The 22,767-nt window shown below is 41.9% G+C and overlaps 1 protein-coding gene across 4 annotated transcripts in view; it reads right to left on the bottom strand.

Moving 5' to 3' along the window:
• The window catches only part of LOC146718672 (uncharacterized), a 140,499-nt gene that overhangs the window by 5,949 nt on the left and 111,783 nt on the right, over window positions 1–22,767 (bottom strand). For all 4 annotated transcript variants that reach the window (XR_014920091.1, XR_014920092.1, XM_085453703.1 and 1 more), the window contains 4 exons: window positions 12,596–12,686; window positions 12,048–12,259; window positions 11,151–11,280; window positions 2,434–2,515 (listed from right to left, as the gene is read on the bottom strand). The gene's annotated coding sequence lies outside the window, so the exon portion shown is untranslated. The remainder of the gene's footprint in view (window positions 1–2,433; window positions 2,516–11,150; window positions 11,281–12,047; window positions 12,260–12,595; window positions 12,687–22,767) is intronic.

Raw genomic sequence — 22,767 nt, 5'->3', positions numbered from 1 at the left:
GTCCAACCTAAACTCAGTCAAGGTTCTGATGTGTCATACATCTCCTCACATTACTAATCACTCTACTTACTCTACCTTCCCTAATGGATTGGCAAAAACCCCCTTCTAGCCCTAGTTAAGCTGTCATCTTTTTAATTGTACTAGATGGCATTCAAAGTAGTGCTTGTGGCTCATGTGATACATTTGATATGGAGGAGTGGAGAAGAGATGGATAGAGAGGGCACTCTGCAGTGATGCCCGTGTAGAGGAGGGCGGTGGGGTTCAAAGTAAACACAAGGAATGAAGGGATAGAGAGGCTCTTCTTAGCACAAGCCCCTAATCAGTACAGTCAACACATAGCAGATTGGGTTCACATCTTTCTCCCCTCCCTCTGTCCTTCCATCACCAAAAACGTATCCCCTGAATCAGCCCCAATTTCCCTGCTTTCAATTTGAGAGGATGTCAGATAAGAATGTGTTGCAGGCAAATACCGGGCAACACAGACCTGGCTTACTTTGAAGCAAGGTGATATTGGTTGAGAAAAATGAAATGAGGCTTCATCTGGGAGATACCATTCCAGCACCAAATAACTATTTCCCAAGCAACACATAAAATTCATATTATATTTAGGGAATAACCCAAGTTTCCATGGTGATAGCTGAGTGACATGTTTACTTAAAGCCTCCTATGGGGTCCTGGGGAACACTAAGAGCGACCAACACTCATCTGTCTGTCTGGCAAGAGGAGAGAATGTCCTTGGGTTAGTTGTGGGGGAAAAGTTTGCCAACTCTGGAGGCTCAAACTGCATCAGGAATGTGAGACCTCTTCCGCCGCCTTTCCATGTCCTCTGATCACCACCTGTCCCTTTGCCACTCTTAACATTTCCCAGCTACAAATGTGTCTTCAGTGTTAACAAGCTTTAGCCATCAGTCAAGGCTGGGCCACACAAGTGAGGTGCACACAAAGTGGGTAGAGGGGTAGATTAGTGGAGTGGGGGGAGTGCTAAACATGGCTGTATGTAAAGGAGAGCCCCCGCTCTGAGACGGAGACAGAAATATGCTGGGGCTGCATTAGCAGCAGGACCCAGAGGCACCACCCATGGGGGAGGCAGACTTCAAACACTGTTGTGCAGGCTGTTCTGGGCTCTCGGGCTGCTGATTTCACAGCCGGGAAAAACACAGACCATTAGTCACACCAACACACTGAGGCCTATGCTAATCCCAGAACAAGAAAAAATCAACATGACAGCCAATAAAATCTGGGGAGTTATACAGCATCTTTGTTTTTCAGTTTGTGTGATGTGCTGGTGAGTGTTTCTATTGACCCACGTTTCAGATGAGCCACTCCAGGAACACTCGTGCTCCATCTGAAAGCTTGCTTCTTTGTCACTGACACCGTCTCTGGAGTCAACCGGAGCAAAAGCAGAGAGGGGCTTGTATAGATTTGCTGCCCCTCATTTTGAAGAGAAATGGGGTCTTTGCAAGGAGTATCATTTTCAGCCGGTCGTGGGCCGTCTCACATTTGAGTTTGCAATGTCTTGGTTGTCAGCTCAGAGAGAGGATGTAGAGGAAAGGAAGCACACTAACTTGCGGAGGGATATTCTGGCAGGGGTGGTGCTCGGACAACCATACCAACAACTTTTGCTCAAGTTTTTAATGGAAAACACTAAAAGGTCTTGTTTGTCGGTGAAGCAAATCAGGTGTCAGCTGATATCATGCTGCTGAACTCTATTTACTGCAATACCTGTTATATAGAGTATCAGCTAAAGTGTAGCTCAACACCAGGCTCACCGTATGACCTCTTCTGATTTATTTCTGTTTCACATACTGAAGCTGCAATATCTGGCGTAAAAAGGCTATTTAAGGTAGTTCGATTAAGTGTTTACTTTATATGCTCGTAGTTACCGATCCTTCACAGCTTAAGCCAAATCAAAATCACCTCTTTTTCTTTACATCTATATCAAATTTAAACCCAGTAAGAATAGACTGTTATGTAGATACCATATTGACCCAACTGTTTAATGCTTTATGGGGGAGGGAGTGAAAAGTGGAGCTGGCCTTCATTTCTAGAGAAAGTTCATATTTTATATAATGTCAGAAGTTTCCAAGACAAAATAAGTACAATTATTCAGAAGTATTGGAATTAAAAAAAAAAAAAGAACAAAAAGAAAAAACCCCCAATGAGATTTCAAACTGGGGCCTTTCTTCTGTGAAGTTTGCATGGATTCTCTCTAGGGACCCAGGCTTTCTCCTACATTTCAAAGGAAGCTTAGGTTAATTGGTGATTCTAAATTGGCCATAGGTGTGAGTGTGAATGGTCATCTGTTGGCCCTGCTACAGAATGGAAACCTCTTCAGGTTGTCGCCGACCTCTTGCCTTGCGGCAACTAGGATGAGCTCCAGCCTCCTGCGACCCTGAATTTGATAAGCAGAAGGAAACAGATGGATAGATGTACCTAGGTCTTCTCCTCTGCTGTCTTCTCATTGAGCGTAGCTTTGACCTCAATTTGCCGATTCCCCGCCCTCTTGCAGGTGAACCTGTAAACACAAAGAAAAAGGTGCACTGATTTTCTGTTTCAACTGAGAATAAACCACATAAATATAACTTTCCTATCTCTACTTTCTCTCTCTTGGCGTAGACTAGTTCTTTGCTCCTTTAGTTTCAGTGCCAGCTTTTCATTTGTTTGCCTGCAGCAACGTTGGGATGCGATAAAATGTGCATTAGCTATTGTTGGGATAAAAACCAATTACTACGAAAGTTCAGAAAGATCTTAAGAGTAGGAGTGTTTAATAAAGAAGACTTGGTTAAATTTCAGGACAGTGGAAAGCTTCTTGTGGACACGAGAACAGTCTAATGCAACACAAAACCTCTACCTTGTACTGGGACTGAGACAGAGGAAGCGAGAGATGGGGAGTAAAGGACAAAGGCAGTAGGAGGCAAGTAAAATATAAAAATCCCAAGGAGCTGTTTGAATAGCAGTGATGCTGCTCTGCAGTACCCTTGGGTTTTTTTTTTGGTTTTTTTCCCCAGACTCAAGCCTGTGAAGTCTTATAAATAAGGCACAAAGAGGCACAAAGGAGCATTTAGAAAAACTGGTTATGATGTGGACTGAGAAGACCTACAGTGATAAGAGTGACATTAAGGGCATAGCTGAGTCTGGGAGATGCTATCATTACCTTTATTAAAATGACACACAACTCCCACACTGCCAGCAGTGCAGCAACCAGACCTGGCCTGGTAGCTGCACTGCATGTTTAAAACTGCAAGACCCAAATCAATGCGAGAGAATAATGAATAAAAATTATCAACAAAAAACTAGTACAGCAACAGACTTTAACTGAGTGCAAGTGTCATGTTTTTATAGCAGGATTAACAAGAGAATGCTGGTATACAAAATAAACTAACATTAGTAGTAATTTGGTGTTGTGCACAGGGAACACAATGAAGCACGAGCATGTCTCAAGGGCCATCAACTCTTTAATGCTTTTGCACCAACACACTGACTCCTTTAGCACATGGATAATAACCATTTTTAAAGTAATGTTAATACTTCTTTATTATTTTAAACTGATATATACACAGCTATTTTTTTTTTAATCTGCAAACCCAGGGCGTGGAGCTCGACTGAGTTTTCCAAGGTTTCAGAAAGAAGGATCCTGTCCGAGTTACCGTCAATACTGGACAATCCCTCTCCACCATCTCTCTCATGTTGCACAGCACCTTAAACAAAAGAACTCATTTAACCACAATGCATCACAGAACGCCACGAGAAATCACTCCTATCTGCGGCCATTGAACTTTGTAAGTCCTCCTCCTTTTCACTTGCATTAGTCGATACTCAACATAGCACTGTTTTGACTTTGAAATGTTTGAATAGTTCTTTATTTAAGCATCTGTAAGAAAACATTTTCTTTCTTCTGTGATTAAATGAGTATTCTGATTGAATCTGATTAATGAATGTCACACATTAGTTGGCATTTTAAACTATGATCCTAGTTTTGACTTCCTTTAAAGACTTCTTTTGTTATAATAGCCTTTAATAGACTTTAAGGCAAAAATCTATCCACAGCCTGTCAGTAGCCATCCTGATGTGTCACTCATTTGCCGAGCTTCAGCCTCCGCATCATCATCTCCTGCTATTCAGAGAGTCAGTGGCTGTGAGCACACCAGCGCCATCACAATGACCTTTCCACAAGCCCAGGGAGCACGCAAAGCAGAGGAAAGGCAATAAAAGTAATGAAAGAAGCAAAGGCAATTAAAGTGGTATGTGTGAGGGGAGCGTGGCGGAGATGAGCCTAACTGGAGGCGGGCCTGGAATCAACTACAGCTCTATATCCCCCGTAATCCCTATGTGATCGCAGAGCAACCCTGGTGTGCTCCCAGTCTGATCATCCTCTTGCAGCATTCACCAGCTAATCCGTGAAAAAGGACAGCCGTGCACATACACGCCACATGCACACCCATTAAAGTCACAACATGTATGCACATACCATTGACGTAACTGTTACAGTCTGACACAATATGCACTAAACAAAGTAAGGAAGCTGTTAAAAATATATTACCCAAACACACACACACACACACACACACACACACGTTTAGTTGTACTGTAGAAAATGAGTTGCTCTCTCTCCCGCCCTCTGCGGCACAGTGCTTCCTCACGGCCAGTGAGAATCATTAATGCCCTTCCTCTGATGCTGCCACACAACCAACAGCAATTATTTCTAAAAGCAAAAAGTGAAAACAGCTAACACACAAATGTACACAGCACATAATCATTATTTTGTTGTTGTTGTTGGGCTGGCTGTGTGGGGTTGACGAGGTGGCAGAAGCTTGGACTTAATTTTCTCTAACGGAGTTTACTGACCGCAAAATGACAAGGATGCTTTTGCTAAACTAATTAAGAGGCTGCAGAGCTGCTTTTACCATGTGACACTGACAGCACTTAAGGAAGCTGACGCCAGGCCTTCCAGATAAGCCGGAGATGTGCTCCTGGCTCAGGACTCGGCGCACACGCGCGCGCGCGCGCACACACACACACACACACACACACACACACACACACACACACACACACACATACGTGGAGGAAATAAAATACATGCGTCTAAAATCATGCATGGAGTCACCAACATGGATATAAAGAATGGCACTGAAGAGCAAAGAGCAAGTAACAATGTGTACAACAAAAAAAAGTCCAGACCAAAACAAATATAAAACTAACAAAACAAATACAAATGCAGCACTGAGGTCTCCGGTGGACTGAAACCATGCGCTCTTCAGCTGTTAATGTGGGGGGGGGGGGAAAAACCATTTAATACTACTGCTCATTTACGCCTTGAGCCCAGAAAAAGACCTCATTATCTTATCAGCTTTAGGAATACACAGAAGGGCAAAGCTACGATTCTCCCCTTTTCTTGACAACAGAATCTGATCTTGCCTGCAGTGTACAATTAGTGAACAGAGTGACCTGTGGAGGCCTACTTGAAACAGGCTGTGCGGTCCGCGCTAATGACCAAAATGCTCTGCAAGGGGCTGGCATCGTGCCCCTCCATCAGCTCTGGCCATCTTAAAAAGATACCGCTGTTGAGAGAAACGAGACGAGACTCCTTTTCTTTGCTATTATAAAGCACTCACATCATTGCTGTGCTTGGGGCTCGTAGGGCACTGGCAGCTCAAGGTGCTGCTTAAAGAAGGGAGAGCTGGTGTGTAACTAGACCTGATCAGTATCAGCTGTGGTCCTGGCTGCTTGGATGCTGAGAGCAGTTCTGGGCGAGTGCGATTGCTCTGAATCGTCATGTTAGAGTCAGCTGGTGGTCTGTATTTTGATCACCTCTTTAGTTTTAAGCTAGCCCTCTCCTGCTGGCCTTCGCTCTCAGCTGGAAAATCCTTTGCTGCAGATGAGACGTAACACGGGGAAGACTCGACACCCCACGATTCTTCTCTGCCTCTCACTCAGACAGGCCAATTTATAAGGTACATCTTAAACTCCAATGCAATCACACAACAGCTTCCGCATTAATTTTACTAAGCCAAGGTGAATATGGTTACCACATGAAAGGTTTATTCATTTTAAGCTCCAGTGTATGAATAGAATAGAATATTGTCATTGCACATGTACAACAAAAATATGGGTGCTCCATGCCAACTGTGCAGGAATAAATTATAAATAATAAAACTGCAGGAATAGATAACAAACAGGAAAAATAGAAATAGAGGAATATATACAAAACTAGAGAAAGGCAGGGTATCCAAAAGTTGTTCTAGATTTCTCAAAATTAAGCCTGTCTTGAAATTATAAAAGCCATTCTCCAAGCAGAGAATGACTAAGATAAGCAGACTCAAAATTGGGTTTGTCTCTTCCTAAATTGGATCATTTGATTAAAAAAAAGAAAAAATTAAAAAAACAAACAAACAAACAAAAAAAAAACCTGGAACAAAAGGAAAGATTTACATTTTCAGAGGTACATTTTTGTGGCTCTGCTTTGTACCTTTGCTTGCAGCTGAACCATACCAACCTCTGGATGGCACTCTGCAGCTCTATGACACACTCCCGGAGACTTCTTACATTCCTCTACCAGCTACAGAAAGAGATAATGGATGGCTGTCAGTTACGCACCTCTGTCCTCATCTCCCCTAATCAGCTCTCTCATCTCATGGAGCCAGAATCCCGGAGTTTCACAAAGGACTAAGTTTTACAGTCACGTTCCATCTTAACTCTGTGGCGAACATTTTAAGCGCATAGGTGGGCAGATGAAAGATACCCCTTATATGCATGAAAGAGATCAAATTGGGATTAAGGAGATTAATTTCTGATGGTAATTGAGAGAAAAACTTTTTCATCAGATTTATCCAACTTTCCAAAAGATGTCAAATGTGGTGTGATTTAATTTGCTAACAGATGAATGGTTGGTAAATTGCTGTGCTTCAGGCTTGTGTCCCTTTGGTTGGTGTTAAATCATATATCGTCAAATTTCATGACTTCCGAAAATCTGACTCATTTCTCTTGGCTTCCTCTGGGGTTAAAAAATAATTACTAGTTTTGAAACACAAATTCAGACTGAAACTAATTCAATTTGGGAGCATGGCTGGAGGGTGACTGTGAGTGGTGTATAAATGGTTCTAGCTAGGCTTCAATCAGAAGACGAGCATGGGGAAACAATCCCCCTTCAGAGATCACAAAACGACCTTGGAAATCAAACAGTGCAGACACTCGGATGCGACCGTATGGCTCGCCATATGGTGAACGTCATCAATGGATAAACACATAAATACAGACAACATTGTTTGTCACAAAAGTGGTAAATTGTCAGGACTGTCTCTTTATGTTTGCAAGCAATTAGATTCACAGATGGCGTTGGAGTTGGGACGTTGTCTGAAGCTGCGATTTGCTGCCAATACTGCAACAAGATCAGCTAAGTCATGTTACTGCAAAGTGGAAGTGAAGTAGCAGTCCACATAAAGTTACAGAGCAGGCCGACAAGCGCTGAGGCGTATAGTGTGTAAAAGTCAACAATGCTCTGAGTTCGGAACATTCTCTGCCATCAACATCAGCGCAAAAACTGTAAGCCAGGAGCTTCACGGCAGACTTTTCCATGGCTGAGGAGCTCCTCTATGTGTAATAAGTAGATCCAGTTCTTTTGTCCATATAGTGCTTATCCTGTACCATTGAAGCCTCATATTGTTCCAGTAAACAGACACTACATGCAAATCAAACAGCTCAATTCCAAATCATTTAGTTTTTAACTTAAAATAAAAGAACAGGCCATGAACCTGCTTTTTAATTAGATGTCAAGTTTTTTTTTTTTTTTTAATAAAAATGTTTAACTCTTAAACAGCTAATGAAATATTTCTGGCAAACCCCTTTAAATAATGTCTGCATTTCAATTATGTCTTGGTTGTTTGATTTAAAAATACTACGGTACTCTTAAGTCCTAGTAGATGTACCAATGGCAGGAATTTTAAAATCCTGTGTCGCTTCATTCTGAAGTCATTACATTCATAAGACTTTCAGAAAACTTGACCTATGATGTTAAGGTTGAGGTCATTGAGATTCACACTCCTCTGAGACTTAGTAGATAGACCTATTGTCCTAGATGACTTGCTTCTCAGGTTATCACAAACTTGGGTGTCCATGCTGCCTCCCTGCTCACTGGATGCGATTTGCTTCCCACATGTCGCACCAAAGCTGACGGCTGGATAACTTTGGAGGGGCTCCAAATGCCTAGTTAACGTGTTATTACCAGGTCATACGTTAATCGATGGTATCCTGCACGGTCATTGTTTTTTTGCCTGGAAGTTGAGAAAAGTTTATTTCGGTTCCTGCTCGCTTTATGTTGCTAACAGTTATTTCGCCTGCAGCCACGTAAAGTCACCAATGTCATTAACTTTCTTCTGTGGCTACTCGCCTCGTTGTTGTGACTTGGTTCCAGTTTGGATGCAGCTTTAGCAAACAAAAACTTCATAACTCCAGTAAGACAGCACATAAAGTCACTGTCTTCTTCATTTGTCCCTCTGTCCCATTTTAGTGATTATTCTGACCCGTTATTCCTGTTGCCTGGCTTGTTTTCAGTACATAAGTACATCCTTTAAATTTAGAAACAGCATTTGGATTAAAATGATTTAAAGTAATTGTGTACTGTATGTGGAAATATCACAAGGAACTGGAAAAAACTGGGGGGGGAAAATGCACACATTACTGAAAGGAAACCCAAAGCTAAACACCGCAAAGGAGGAGTGATTCAAATCCTCGGTTCAAAAGCCAATATTGCCACAATTAATGGAGCAGAAGAGGAAAAAGATTTAAATCCTGATAAGATTCAAGCAGATAAAACATGCACAGCCAAACCAACTGTGTGTTTACAGAGCAGTACACTGAGACACTTGCTTCAATCAATATATTGATGCTTTGTAATAGGCTCTAAATGACTCAGGCTCAAGACTGCTGGGCAGCAAACCTCACAGCTTCTGCTTCTGCACTTGATTTCGGCACAGACATAAAAGACTACCTGAAATTGCTTTGAAATACTAAACATTGTCAAACAGCAAATTACAAAAAAAAAAAAAAAGTTTGTTGACTCAAATTACAAAAATGCCAGTGGCAGAGTGGAAGTGTCAAAGACTGTCCCATAACACACTGCAAGTTGATTTGATTCCCATGAGTGCCATACTGAACTGTGATTGGTTCTCTGTCAAACTGATGATACATTGATCCTTAACTGTCATGCACATAGGATGAGATTATTTGCTCAATCATTCAAAGTGTGTCTGACAAAGGTTCTCCATGATAGACTAGCAACATGTCCAGCCTGTACCCCACCTGTTGCCCTATGACAGTGGGTACAGGCTCCACCAATTAAGAAAATCGATGGATGAAAGGTTAACATTAAACATGTGCTATTTCCCTGCCTGAAGACAAACTTGAGTGTGTTCTAGTTGCTTAGGTATATTGTCTTTCACTGAAGTTTCTTTGTGCTTGGTCCCTAAAAAGGATACGACAAGATGCTTCTAATGTGAGCTTAATAAACATTGATTGCAGTGATCCCAGACTGTAAACACTAAACAGTATATGAAAGCAGCTGCACAGTTTATTTTGTTATACCAAAAGGAAGGTAGACAAACATTAGGACGTCTCCATTTTTATACACAGGAGATCAATATTTTCACTGGATAAGTACAAATGATCCCTGGGAATTAAATAAAACATCATTTCACCAGAACTGGAAATGCAAGCTGGAACCTGCACGTTCTGTGAGCCTTACTGGAAATTAATATGATGGAGCAAAAACATTTTAAGCAGGAATGTGACCATAACTCTTAGGGTTAGGGCAACAGCCATGTACACAAAAAAAACCTAAAGACAATAATTTCTTTTTAACAGTAAGCCCAACTTTACTCAATACTGACAAATCAAGATCTTAAAATTAACTTCGTTCACGCATCTCTTAATTGATTTCTTCTCTATTGAGCCCAACCACAGGAATTAAGTGCTGTAAGTATGTCGTGCATGGAACTAAATCAATACAGCGCAGTGTGTGTGTGTGTGTGTGTGTGTGTGCGTGTGACTGAAACAGACAATGTTTTAACATTTATTGAGTCTTTTTTAAATAACTCTGCCCATAATGATATTGTGTACCAGATGTGTGCTATTTTTTTGATGATCATGTGTCACCGGAGGCTGAATTAAAAAAGTATGTGCAAGTGCTCTGACCAGGATCTCTTCACCAGGTGAAGAAATGGATTAAATATAAGAGAGTATGCAAACTCAGTGGCCTCTCTCCCTCCAACACGAGGACCACAGAGACAATTTAGAGCCCTTAAAAACCCACAGAGACTAATTTTGAGGAAAAAGGCTAGTGAGCCTTCTGCAAAGCCCATTTCTGTTTTCAGCTTTACTTCTAGATTTCCTATCATTTAGCTATGGAGGAGTTTAGAAAGCACTTCTATCACAATATGCTGTGTCACTGACCGTGTACGCAAGTGTCAGGAGCTACTGGTGGTGAAGGATACTCTGGGAAAAGCCTGGAGCTTTTCCAATGCTCACCTCCCTGTCTTCCATTGACAAGCGAGGTGAAGTAACAGCTAATCGATGGCTAGTGAATTCCCTGTGCACCCCCCTCGCCGAGCTGATCAATATTACTGGCAATTAGAATCCCCTATCTGCATGGCTGCAGGGACCTTGGGGTGGCTCACCAGCCCACAAACACCCAATTTAGTCCTCAGCCTATCACTTAATTACTAAATCCTTCTTAATGCCTATTGGCAGGTGGCGAGCATACTCACAGCAGCCCCGGTCGGTTGATTGAACACGAGACCTTTGGCAAGGTGCTGGTTAAGATGCTCGTGTCCCGCTTCAGCTGGACAGTTAAACATCTGATTTCACACGGGGCTTCCGACCCTAAATGATCCGCCTATTGAGTGACTGGCCCACACACATACATGGATGGTTTGGAATGGGATGAATGGTGGTGGTGGTGGGTGTGGGGGGAATGGGGAATATTATGAGTCACAGTGGTAGCACAACAGTCTGCCACAGATCCGTGAGATCCACAGCAGAAACCTCAAGTACTTTACAGTAAGATCATTTCCTCCTGTTTTTCTTACTAAGTAGGAATAAAATAAGATATAAATGAAATGTAATCTCAAGATAATACTGCATGAAATACAGCATACCTGCAGCTTCACAGTTAATGCCCTGGAGCTACTCAGTTGTCATAACTTCTGCCAGCTCCTCTTGTGGCTGCTGATGCTGACAACAAAGACCTCTCCCACCTGTCATGCAAATCCCTGTTTAGATGTACATCTACAAAAGAAATGTATACAAAAATTAATGTATAGAACCTTTCACTCAAACACATATCCTAGATAAACATTTGTCATTGCTGGAAACCTTTTCGTGGATAACACTTAAAAAGGTGGTTTCCAAAGTCTTTACAAAAAATTCACTGACCTGTTTTAAACAGACCCCCAACCTGGTGCATTTACCTTTTGAAATAATTCAGTATCTGTTTGACCACAGCTTCAGTGTCTTTATTTGCATATATATTTCTTTTTCCATGTGCACCATTGCATTGGGAGGATAGGCATATTTTGTATATACGAAGAATGCATTACCTAAAAAAGGCCCCAACTGAAACTCATGGGACATTTCCATGCCAGTGATCAGCTGGGGCATCACTCAGGTGAATGTTTCTCACAAAATATTAAAACCAGGGTTGGAGACAAGCTGAGTGGACACAAAACTTATCACTGTCATTCGCTTCCCTTATCCCCAAGTCCCCAGCTTCTAACATGATCAATCATCCTCTCTGTTTCAATGTCTTTGTCATTACTTTATTTGGGAGTTTAATAGCTTCTTTTAAAGAAAAACCTCTCCACTAAGACAGGATAGTAAGTTATTGATATAAATAAGTTACAGAAGATTCTAGAACAACATGAAATGTGATGTGTCACAACTGACCTAAACACATAAGCATACTGCCTTGGACCACTGCAGATTTGACACAAACTACTGGGAACTATATGACAACATTTTCTCAAACAGAAATGAGCTGCACTGCCTTTCCTGACCTGGGTCTTTGCAGGGGTCTTGTCTGAGCTTCTGTGCAAACCTCAGTGGGTTGACAGTAGAATATGTTGTGCCATTGTGTGTTGCATCAATGGAGTACTCCCAATCAGGCCTCTTTGCTTTTGCTACTGTGCATGCACAGCTCTTTTCTATAGAAACGCTACTGTCTTCAACAGATCCATGAGTCTGCTCCCTCATTCCATCCACTGCACTCCTGCGGAGGAAGTGAGAGGACATAATGAGTATAGTGTGTCAGAGTGCATGTGTGTGAGTTAATTGCTCAATTCATTTGGAGGTAAGGTGCCCAGTTGGTACCTGCCTCACTGGTTAGGCTATTGCTCCTTGTGCTAACCCTCTCATCTAGAACTGTTACCTCCATTTGACTGCACTGCCCCTTAACAGGACCTCTGCCTGCAGCCGATCCCCTTTTCTCTTTAAGGTGCCTGAGCAAATGTAACCTCTTACAATTTTTGAGGATAGAAAGTAGTTCGATAAGAAGCTCTTCTTTTTTTGGCAAATGTCAGTCTACCTGCCAGACAGCTGTCTTTACCTGAATCTGGACACTTCCACTCAGGTGGCCCTGCGTTTGCACGATGCGTACTCCACTGCTGGATGCCTTGAGCACACCTCTGGGGGAGAGCCTGCGTACACATGCACGCACACACACACACACACACACACACACACACACACACACACAAGGAGCTGTCACTTTCCTGTCACATAACCATGGAAATGGCCTGAGGTGAAGTGAGGACAGGTGCCCTGAGCTTTACAAATTCTCTTGAAGGACAGAGCAGAGGAGCGCCTTCCTTCTTCCACCCCCAAGCTATCTCCACACCTGCTGAACTGCACTCACTCAGTTACCTGCCCCTAATTTGGTATTTCCACAAAGATGACATATGTATCAGGCAGAGCAGGAAATGTCCTGGGCAGGGAGAGAACAGCTTTCTGACAGGTGTCACCTCCAATCTGCACAGGCCTGCTTCTGATGTGTTAACTATTCAATTAACCATCACATCACACTGAGTGGGTGCCAGCACCTAATTACCTATGAGACCCTTGCCTGTGAATGGGCTGAAATACGTGTGTGCGTGTGTGTGTATGACAGGTCACATATCATGTTACTGTTAACCACCTCATGATTCACATAGAATATATGTAGATTTTTTTTTACGTGTGTGTGTGTGTGTGTGTGTGTGTGTGTGTGTGTGTGTGTGTATATACTCCTTTCCATCCTTGGTTGCTTCCCAGCCTCATCATCGTTACACCTCTTAGCACCAACTAAATACTGCAAGAAAAGAGCCTTTTTGCTCAGAGTAAAATATGAGTGCAAACATTAAATGAAAATAAAAACAGTATCATTTAGCCCGTGTATTAAAATTACTCCTGTCGTGTGGCCCCTTCATCTCACACCATTAAAATAACGAGGTGTCACCGAGCTCTGCTTCCACAGCTCCGATGTTGACACCCATCAAGACAAATCTATATTTCATGGCCACTTACAGATGTATAAATAGCCAAATGAGGTGTGCTAACCATCTATAAAATGGCACTAAAAGGTTGCCAGAGGATGGCGAGTGTCATGAGGCAGTTGCGCTTGGTAATCAATCTGAGGTGAGAGGAGAGGAAAGGGAAGAAGAGGAGAGGAATGGGCTGCACTGCATGGCTATGAGCAGAGGTGCAAGGCGGCGCAACAAGCAGGGCAGTAAATCACATCTGCACGGTACGCTCGCCCCACTGACACACAGCCACTTCAACTGACACGGGGCTTGCTCGACAGCCTGATGGATCACCACACTACACTCCATTAAAGGCAAACGGGCACGACGAGCACTGACACAACAAACAATTAGTCACTGCTGTGGGCATGGTCTTAAAATGCTGAGGGCCTTTCCCAGTGATGGGCACAAACCACCCTTATTTGGCATGGAAGAGCATTAAGTCCTTGTTATTGTAATACTAATAAAATAGAAGTGTTGGAATACGGTATAAAAATGATAATTGATAATTATACAGTCATTCAAATGCTTTACAGTAGAAACAAAGAACTGGACTGTTAAAAGGAACTCTGAATATATGGATACTACAAAAGGAAACCAGACACAATATAGATATTACATCTATGGTACAGAGGATATGTTAAAGGAGGTACAGTGACAATAACTGCAATAATACAAACTTTGTCAGATTGGTAAACACAGTCACTGGCCACTTCATTAGTTACACCTTGCTGGTAGCAGGCTGGACCCACTTTTGCTTTCAGATATGCCCTAATCCTCACGGCACAGATTCAACTAGGTACTGGAAACATTGCTCAGACTTTAGTGAATCCATGATGCAAATTTCCTATTGGACACCGAAGGTGGTATATTGCACTGAGATCTGATGACTATGAAGGGCAATGTAGCACAGTGAACGCATTGTTATATTTATGAAATCAGTTTGAGATGATTTGAGGTTTATGACATGGCACATTATCCTGCTGGAAGCAGCTATTAGAAGATGGATAGATGATAATAAAAGGACAGACACGGTGAGCAGCAATACTCAGATAGGCTGTGGGGTTTGAACTATACTCAGTTGGTACTTAAAGTCTTGCCAAGCAAATATCTCCCACAACATTACATGACCACAAACAACTTGAACTGTTGATACAAGGCAGGATGGATCCATGCTGGTGTGTCACCCAGCACCTGAATCTCACAGCAGAGAATGAAACTTATCAACCCAATCTTCTATTGCCCAACTTTGGTTAGCCCATTCAAATTGTAGCCACACTTTGTTTGTAGTTAACAAGAGTGTCACCCAGTGTGGTCTTCCGCTGCTGTAGCCCATCTACAATATTTAAAGGTTTGACATTCATAGATGCTCTTCTGCATTCCTTAGTTGTGACAAGTGGTTATTTGAGTTACTACTACAGCAGCTCGAAGCAGCCTGGCCATTCTCCTCCTATCTCTGACATCAACAAGGCATTTTCCCCCAGAGAAGTGCTGCTCACTCGCTATTTTCTCTTTTCACACCATTAAACTCAAGAGATGGTCGTGTGGGAAAATCCCAGCAGATGAGTACTTTCTGTAATACCCAGACCGTCTGGCTTCAACAACCACACCAAATGTTTAAAATCACTTAAATCATCTTTCTTTCCCATTCTGATGCTCAGTGTTGACCATGTCTACATGCCTAAATGCACAGAGTTGCAGCCATATGAGTGTCTGTGTTAATAAGCAATTGAAACAGGTACATTAGGTATATCTAGCACTCCTTGTTAAAAATCTTCTTTTATATTTTGTTATCATCACAACTGTTTAACTGTGTTGGATTCATATGAAAACAAAGGAACAATGTTTCAGTATTCTTAATAAGGTCTTGCATTTGACGGAGATATCCGGATACTCTTCTTACAAGAAGAGTCTGTTTATTAGGCTTGTAGGTTAGAAGAAAATGACTGTGAATGTAAGTATGTGAGAAGCTGCAGTTCCACACTTCAATCACAGATGGAGGTGAGCTCCAGATTAGACCTATAGCCACCTCGACCTTCTCTCCTACTGGTCTCTACTGGGTGCCAACACCCATTATTTATCAATCATCTTTCTCCCTCAGCATGACGTTCCACTTTAGACCATCCATGCGCTGAGATGATGCCTCCTCGTTGTCTCGCTACAGGCTTGTGTATGTGCAGATACTCCTACAGTAGATAAAGCCAGTGATGCATACAAATGTATGCACAGAAAACCTGCAGTTCAGTCTCCATCTCTCATATATTTTCAGCGCATGCAGTTTAAGTTGTCACTTATAAAAACATTGTTTTAAACTTTTTGTAGCTCAAAGTCTTTCTGTAATACATCTCCATACATGCATCTCCCATACTCTGAAGATACCCTCTGTTACACGAAGATATGAAAGACCACAGAAGACAACTAAAGCGGCTGATCATAGAATTATTTCCATGGTTAAGAAAACGTCACAACACAACCAAGTCAAGAACACTAGCAGAGGTAGGCATCACATTGTCAAGGTCTACAGAGATACAATGAAAACATCGAAAAGAACCTGACTAATAGGGATGGAAGGCAGGAGGAAGAAAGAAAAGCTGATACAATGTAGTATCACAATCTTTTTGCATGGCAATATTATATCAATACAGGGACACTAATTATAAATAATTTCTTACATAAATTGCAAATTACATCTTTTAGTAGTATCCATCTATCCACTTATCCTTTTCAGGGTTGCAGGGGGTGCTGGAGCCTATCCCAGCTGTCATAGGGCGAGAGCCGGGGCACACCCTTGACAGGTCGCCAGTCTGTCGCAGGGCTAACACACAGAGACAGACAACCATTCACGCTCACATTCACTCACGCATTCACACCTATGGGCAATTTGGATTAATCAATTAACCTATCCCCACAAGCTGCATGTCTTTGGACTGTGGGAGGAAGCTGGAGTACCCGGAGGGAACCCACGCAAACATGGGGAGAACATGCAAATACCTGATGGCGGAATTGAACTCAGGACCTTCTTGCTGTGCGGCAACAGTGCTAACCACCGTGCCGCCCAATCTTTTAGTAGTAGAATAATAAAATTCATGCAAGACAGAGGCACTTGATAAAGAAATTTTGAAAAAAAAAAAAAGCTGTCCATGTTTAAATCAAACATATGGACTTAGTTTGGAATTTTTAACCAAGAAAGGAACAACAGAGACAGATATGACACATGGGATTTACAATGAGTGTTGTACCAAAGTAAAACTAGGAATATTACGAAGATGAACACCCATCTCGTGCACCAATGTTAGACAGTAACATAAAGTTAAGCCAAGGAAGTAACACAAAGCATGGACATCACACTGTTTGGATTCATATGACTATAAACAGCTCATTATCTCAGAGGACTGGTGACTGCTGCCTGTTGCTGAAAATACCCATAACAGTGTTCCACATGTTTGTGTTAATTTAGGATGGACTCATTCGTAAAATAAACAGATCAGTCTGTCAAGCGCATAACAAACATACATGACAGCTTTTAATGACAGCTTTGTTCAGACTGATTGCTTAGCAACCTTTAGCAGCAATAAAAATGACTGAAGTGAGAGGAACTGACCGAGAACTTCATCCTTTCAGATAAAACAGACAGACAAAACTCACCTTTGGGGATATGCTTTGCAGCTGATGACATCAGAATATATCTCAATATGTTATTGCAATACTCAGCATATAACTAAATGCTTAAAATTACAATAACACTGTACTGTAAGTTTTGTGATGATATCATATCAATATGAAAAGAATGGATGAGGGGAAAAACTGCCCCTGATCCAAAGCTTACCACACCTGTCAAATCTGCTGGAGGTCATGTCATGGCCATTTATGATTGGGTCAATGGAGTTTATTGATGATGTATGTGCTGAAACAAGTAGCAAGTGAATTCTGAAGTCAGTATGCTACAGACCTGCAAAAATGAGAAGCAACTGAAGTTGGCTGCAACAAAGTTGGCTGCGTGGCAGGGGATTTTAAGGGACACTTGGTGATGTCCATGGCTTACAGACTTTGAGAAGTCACTGACTTCAAATGATTTGTATCCAAGAAAGAATCTTTTAATTAAACTGATATTCTTTTGTCCAATTACTTTTGCGCTCCTGAAAATGGATTAATACATTTACAAATGTCTGTAATTCCCAAAATGTTCATGCAATGCTTTTGTTGCTTTTGTTGTATCCTTTGAAATAAAGCTGAAAGTCTGTACTTCAATCACATCTTGATTATTTGATTTAAAATCCACTGCAGAGGCAAAATTACAAATATTTTCTAATTGTCCAGGTGGTTACAGAACTAACTGCATCATCTCCAGAAAGGTGCCAAATGCCACCTCAAACATCTGCCTTTACACACAGCTTCTGTTCATTATACTGTTGCTTACAAACACACCGTTCCTTCCCTTCAGCCCAATTAATGAGCAGTAACCTTTTTATCAAAATTACAAGCATTCATGAAATGACCAGATCACGTCTAAACACTAATTTTTAAGACCTGGAATTCCACCTTTTGTTTTTAGACAGGAATTCAACTGGTAACTTACTGGGAATGGTAGTATTTTTAACTCCTTATTTTTATTGTTCAATGTGCCATTTATGAAAGCGGCAAGCTAATCTCATACCTGGAGGCACATTGCAGATGCACTCTGGGTATTATGGTGTATCACTGGGTCCTTGAGAACAAAAGGATACTTTCACACATGCAAGACTGGCACTTGTAGAGCTTTTGGAGCTCCGGGGAACTGTTTAGCATCCGTGTCTCATGTCTTTCTCTAGAGCCCGCATATGGCTTTTCTATCTGAGAGAGAGAGGGGCACAGAGGTCAACTTTAACTGGCTTACAGGCTGCTGAAAAAAGACAAGTCTATCCTTAGGTTTGTCAGGGCCACATATTACTCTGTGCCGAACAGAAACTTTAAGGCTTGCAGTCTGTTTATCTGCCTGTAACGGTCACCTAGCTATCGGTTAGTCTTTGCAGTCCCATTCAGAGAGATCGCTACTATAACGCACCCCACCATTAAGACGACTTTGCTTGTTCACATTGTCACTCCAGCGTGTGCTTTCAGGTGGCGCGCTGACATGCCAGAATCGAGACGTAACACAGCATCTATCTCTATGTTGGCTCTGCTTGCATCAAAGTGAAACAACATTTTTGCTCCATTCTAGCTCTTCACCTTTCACACAGACCAGCAGATGTAGGTGCAACTGCCCCACCTTGAACACACCATGGAAAAGGGCTTCTCTGTGCTTGCCACACATAAATAGAGCTGTGCTACCATGGGCTTCTTATTGCAGAAATGTGTCTAAGATGCTTGTAGCTCACTGTGTGTTTCTCCTTTCTGCCTCCTGCTGGTAGGCTCATCACAGCTCCAACAGAAAAACCTATGGGACAGCATGTGTGAGTGTGTGCCGTACTCCTGTATGTGTGTGTTTTGCACTGGTGCAGCTGGTGGGATAGAATGCAAGCACCAGTGGGGTTTCAGAGAGAGACAGATGTGTACCTACCATCTTCCTACAGCTCCGTTGCCACTTTAATGACACCGGCTCTAGTGTACATTAGATTATTAGACTCCAGAGTACAATATCCCAGACTGGATAATATTGTTTTTCCTCTGGCTGATGATGCATTACAAAAATAAGGAATGGTGTAACAGATGTCTCTCGGGGTAAAAATAATAAATCACACAGACTTGTAACACGGTCGAGAAAAAATGCGCCCACAAACACACCCACATCCATGAAACACTTCAGTGATTCATTTACTCTCTTTATTCCAACTGAGCAGCAAGCCAGGAGAGAGGAAATGAGACAGAGAAATGGAGGGGAAAAAGCAATTAGTTTGCATTTAACTTGCAAACATCATTAAGGCGTTGGTACTAATTGTGTTGTTTTAAACAGGCGAAATTTGATAATGACTTCATTAGCAACTCACTCTAATGATGACTCCTAGGGTTTAGCGAGAAAGAGGAATAAATACAGGGAGGCAACGAGTGAAGATGTGTGTATGTTTGTTCATGAAAGTGCGACGAGACAGGGGAAAGAACAAACGGACTGAGGCTGAATCACCGTTTAGACACAAAGAAAATGATACATGCAAAAAAAAAAAGTCACCACCGTGGGCTGAACAGGATAAACAGAATAATAAAAGCAGAACAGATGCGGCTAAAGAGGTGTGTGTGTATGAAGGTGTTTCTAAAGCTGTGTGCGTGTCCTCTGTAATGCAGGACGCGACTGCTGGAAAAGGGAAGAGGTCTAATCCATAATAAGGTGGCTCGCTGCATGGCTGCATACATTACTGCAAACATTACTGCATCAATCAGTACTAAGCTGCAGTGTAATTTTCTGACTCCCTATTTCTCTCCCTACCTCATCACAAAGACAACACCCCATGGCTATTTCTGATGAGATTCAGAGGTGGAGAGAGGGAATGAGGGTGAGGAGGAGGGGGTGTTTATGTGGAGCAACCTCTTCTCCTCTCCTCTCCTCTCCTCTCCTCTATCCAGCCCCCTGATTAATTTTCAACTAGATTGCTTGGCCGGCAGTATTATTAGCATAAAATTTCCATGGATTAAGCCCGGCTATGAAACCCTTTCATCAAGCTGCTTGTCTAACACAAAATTTCAAATCTCATTTTGTTTCTAATATCATTTTCATACTAGGGGTGTGATGAGTAGAGGGTCTAAAATGTGGATGGAGTAAGGCTGCTGACGAGGTAGTGAAGGGAAGGGGGGGGGTTCAAAGATAAACAGAGTCATCAATCAAAATTAAAAAGAGCCCAGGGTTTGGAATGAGATCTCATACAAGCAGGCACACGTATGCACTCGTGTGTCTGCATGTGTGCAGGCCTGTATTTAACATGCAGCTGGCCTATCAGCCAAGGTGAGGGCCAGATGAATAGGTGAGGTGGTGAGTGTAGGTTTAATCTGAGCTCAGACAAAAGAAAACACGTGTCATGATCTTAATTCCTCATCCTCTGGCGGTTTATGTCACTGTTGTTTACTTCTGTGACCACGCACGGCACCGCCACACCTCTGCAAACTCTTAAAATGCCTGTCAGAGTGCTGGTGTTTGACAGCCACCACAATAAATAATTCTTGATTATAAAAATATGCAGCGCTGTCAAAGCCCCGCGTCGTACCATTAATTATGAAAAACAAGGAAGGAGAGCGGCAGGGGGTTATTTTAATAAGGATACTGAATCAATGCAATTTAATCAATCCGAGCTAATTAAAAAAAAAAACTATATTGTGAAACAATCAAGGTGTATAAACATTATTAAAATAAATGAACTGTGCTAAAAGAAGCGTGCTCTAATTAAATGATACAAATTGTCATTCCATGGTTGTAGTTAGTTTGCTGACACCTTGGAGAAAAGACTGTGACACACCCGACCAGCCTCGTGCCGTCCACTCCTTCTGCATCCTTAACACTAATCATTACACTAAGGCCATATGGTAAATCTTGCCTTGGCTAGATGGCACATTTTCTCTACATTTGGTCATTTGAAAAGAAGTGGATCATATGTGTATGTGCACCCAAAGATGGTGAACTGTCCATACACACACACATAATTATTTAGACCAGCGGTCCCCAACCTTTTTTGCGCCACGGACCGGTTTGTGCCCGACAATATTTTCACGGACCGCAGATAAATACAACAAAATAAAACTAGTACCGGTACCGAAAAAAATAAGATTTATTTACAACACACGTGAAAAGACCCAGGAAAACAGAGTTAATGAAAAAAACGATAACAAAATAACGCTAAAAACCGATAAAAACCCTGAAAACCATACATTTCACACCTGAGCCTCAACTCTCGCGGCCCGGTACCAAACAACTCCGGTCCGTGGCCCGGGGGTTGGGGACCCCTGATTTAGACAATTAAGATCATTTCACCTCATCTTTTAACTCAATGTATTTCTCTACAGGACAATTTTTTACTTTAAATTTTTTACAATCAGCATTTCTTTCAGATGGTTGAAGTGTAATAAAGAAAGTGTTATAAAAATGTGTATGAAACTATCAAAAACTGTGAGAATAAGTATGAAAAAGACAATGTAATCCCATAGTTTAATTATTCCACATATGTATGTGTTGTTGGAATAAAACTTTAAAAACAACAGTCTGTTTTTTTTCACATTTTCACATACTTGTATTGACTTTCTTTGACCATAATAAAATGAAAACGGAAAAGTTGTACGCTGTTTTGCAGAGGACAATGTTCAGTTGTTATTTGAACATTGTAACGCTTAATGAACTGACAATGCAATATTTTGTATTTCTAATTATGCTGCGTCACAACGAATGCTATGCTTCTGTGCCAAGCCGTAGAGTTTCCAATCAACCTATCAAGATGTGATTTAACACAAAAGTTTCAGTTTTAACAAAATATTGTGTTAACTGTTTGCAGCTGTTTTTAGACAGTCCTCCATTTTCAGAGGTTCAAAAATAATTAGACAAAGTAACGTCACCAAACTGTGCATTTCCTCTTTCACTCTCCTAGGCCTTTACTGCAGCTGCCTTTAATTCGTGCTTGGTTTTGGGGTTTCTCTGCCCTACGCTTTATATTTAATAACAAAAAACACTCTATTGCTGAGAAATGCTTTTGTGTCATTATCCATTTGCACGCTAAAGCTCCGTATAGTCAGTTTTTTCGGGCCCTAGCTGAATCAGAGGAGACAGCATAGCCCTGTACCCTTCAGAATTCCTCACATCATCAATAAACACCAGTGATGTGCTTCAATAGGCAACCGTACATTCTAATATTGAGAGCTTGAAAAAAAGAAGGCAACTCGACTTCTTTAGGTTTGTGAAAATGTTTCACTTTCCATCAAACAACTGCGTATGCAGTGAAGTGAAGTGAGGAGTGTTCAGATTTCTATATGGGAGAAACCAAACAGCCACTCCGCAAACACACGGCGCAACATAGAAGAGCTTTGAGATCCCTTCCCAGGCACTTCAGCTCCCGCTCACACCTTGCCTCAGGTGACTGAATAGGTCCCGTGCTAGGTTGAGGCGAGGTCTCAGTGGTTTCACCCTCAACCCCCGGTGATGGTAAAGCCCTACACCTTTTTTCACACCAGGGCTTATGTGATGACTCACTGATCAACAGTGAGGCAACAACCCTCAGGACCAACTCCAAATGGGACAACCTTCACTACAGGTGAAATACCTGGGACTCTCCAA

The sequence above is a fragment of the Copadichromis virginalis genome, linkage group LG1 (assembly GCF_057382275.1).
Source record: "Copadichromis virginalis isolate Kocher_CV1m ecotype Utaka linkage group LG1, C_Virginalis_male_GT1.1, whole genome shotgun sequence".
Taxonomy (NCBI): domain Eukaryota; kingdom Metazoa; phylum Chordata; class Actinopteri; order Cichliformes; family Cichlidae; genus Copadichromis; species Copadichromis virginalis.
Note: the sequence above shows the minus strand (reverse complement) of the source record. Positions and strands in the feature narration are given on the sequence as shown.